This window comes from Asparagus officinalis, chromosome 7, assembly GCF_001876935.1.
Source record: "Asparagus officinalis chromosome 7, Aspof.V1, whole genome shotgun sequence".
In the NCBI taxonomy this organism is placed as follows: Eukaryota; Viridiplantae; Streptophyta; class Magnoliopsida; order Asparagales; family Asparagaceae; genus Asparagus; species Asparagus officinalis.
In genome coordinates this window covers 119,260,579-119,263,339 of record NC_033800.1, presented here as the reverse complement: position 1 = coordinate 119,263,339, position 2,761 = coordinate 119,260,579, and positions in this window count along the sequence as shown.

The following is a 2,761-nucleotide window of genomic DNA, read 5'->3' as shown; positions in this document are numbered from 1 at the left end:
GCGGAGACGTAGGACGGAAGGTCCGAACTCCGTGATCATATCTTGTGTTTGAGTGTGCTTTGGCGTTTATTTATACTTGTGTTTATATTTCTTGTCGCCATTGTCATTAGCTCATTATTTATATGATCCACTATCTAGTTCATATTGTTTACCCCTTGTGTTAGTTTTATATCCTTGCATATACATATATCATATTGTATATCTCTTTGATATGATATATCATCTTGTGTTAGTTTATATATCCTTGCATATATATATTCATCATATAGGATATATCTCATTGTTCATAATGCTTATCCTAGCTTATATAGTTGTTATATTTCATACTTACTAGGAGCTTCATGCACACGGCCACTAGGCGATAGCCCTAGTGAGGTTTGCGAGTTCGAAACCATTAATGATTTACCTAATGATGAACTTGCTTGTGCTAGTAAAAAAATGTTGCATGCCTTTAACAAATTGCATAAAGATTTTGTTGATTGCGCAAACAGGAAATTAACTAAACAACTTGCACTTATGTAATCTCAAAAAGGATTTACACGATGTGCCTGCATTAAAAAGAGATTATTTTGATCATAAACATAGAATTATCTTGGTTCAATTAAAGTTAACACCTTCATTAATAAATCTCTTCAATTAATTACATATAAGCAACATGATTATGAAAACATGATGAAAACTACACATGACAGAGTTATATTTTATTTTAAATCTGATTACAAAGCCTAGATATCTCAACCCTATGTTTTAGCATGATAATATACAAGAAAAATTCAATTAGTTATCAAATTAGGGTTTTGCACATAAGTTAAACTTAATTAACATGTTAAAAATGAGAATAAAATTAAACCTAATGATCATGATCATATTTCTAATATTAACAGCAAGCAAAATATTAGATCTTACATAGGTTACAGATCTATTATCAAAAGCTACCTTTTATCACATCAAAAAGAGAATTAAGCATATAAACTTGGATTTAACACTTTAAATCATGAAATTACTAAGGGTGCAGGAGTGGATGAAGATGATCTTACCTTAGGGTGCTGCTGGACTCCTCAACCACATGTATGCAAGATCCCCCTTCAACCATGATCTCAAACTTCACCTTCTTCTCGACAAACGCCTCAAAACTCTCCCAAAAACTCACAAATCAGGGTTTAGGGTTTGAGGAGGAAGGTGGCTGTTGTTCTCACAAAATTTCTCTTTGAAAATAGAGTATAAATGTGTATGAAAAGAGACACAACAACCTGGGTTTTGATATAAACCAAATCCAACCCGAAATCTGAAAGAAAAACTAGAAACAACCCCAATAGTCGACTACTACTTAGAGTAGTCGACTACTAAGCTGGTTAGTCGACTACTCTGAGTAGTAGTCGACTACTAAGCTGGTTAGTCGACTACTCTGAGTAGTAGTCGACTACTAACTGCCCAGAAATAGGTTTGTGCATGTTTTCCATCTATACTCACATATATACATTGAATTGATCTCAAATCAATCCTTATCATACTCAAAGACCAAAATATGTTATTTATAACCATATAATATACTTAATACTATTTTTCATAATTTATACTTTTGGGGTTTTACATTCTTCTCCCCTTAAAAGAATTTTGCCCCCGAAATTCTGCAAACGTAACTTAGGGATTAATAATATAAGAAAAGCACCAAGAGGAGTTAATCCAAACAAGAAAACCCTCCCGTACACATCTCATACCGTTAATGCCCAGATATGAAACATAACAATATCTACACTTAACCATCTTGAATGCGAATACTCCCAGTTAACTCTTAACTAAGCGGAACTAGTACGTCGAGTAAAAAATCCAAATAAGAAACCCCCCATATATATACCATGTGTTCCGAATAATTAGGAGCTAAGTGTTAATACCCCCATTCTAGCATTAAATATAAATATGATCATATAACCTAATCATAAACAAAAGAAAATCATAATTAATCAATTTACCTGCTCAAATAGGTGTGGGTAGTTGCGACGCATATCCTCTTCGTACTCCTAAGAAGCCTCCCCAGCTCCTTTCCGGTTTCATTAAACTTTGACTAGAGGAATCACTATGTTTCTAAGTCTTTTGTCCTCCTTGGTAAGAATACGGACATGAATTTCAATAATAGTCAAATCATCATGAATTTTAATCTTTGGCGTGTCTAACACTCGTTGTTACTCCTCATCGCGTAGATGCTTCTTAAGCATCGAAACATGAAGGATATCGTGTATACTCGATATCAATGCTGGAAGATCTAGCCGATATGAAATGGCTTCAATGCGCTCCACTATCCTGAACCGACCAATATACCTCGGGGCAAGCTTTCCTACCAAATCGATGAACTTCCTTCATTGGTGATACTTTCAACAATACATAGTCCCCATCCTGGAGCTCTAGCGATCATCGTCTCTGATCTGCATAACTCTTCTATAACTCTACACTAAAAGAATGTGTTCCTGAATTTTTACTACCTTCTCTATGGTCTATCTCACTAGCTCCGGTCCAAGCAATAAGCTGCCCTCTGGCTCTGCCCAGCAAATAGACAATCTACAAGGCCTCCCATACAATGCCTCATATGGTGCCATGCCAATAGTCGCTTGCTAACTATTGTTATAAGCGAACTCAATCAGTGGAATGTGGTCCTTCCAGCTATTCTAGAAATCTATAACACAAGCTCACAACATGTCCTCTAATACTTGGTTAACTCTCTCCGTTTGTCCATCTGTTTAAGGGTGGAAGACACTAGAATATGATA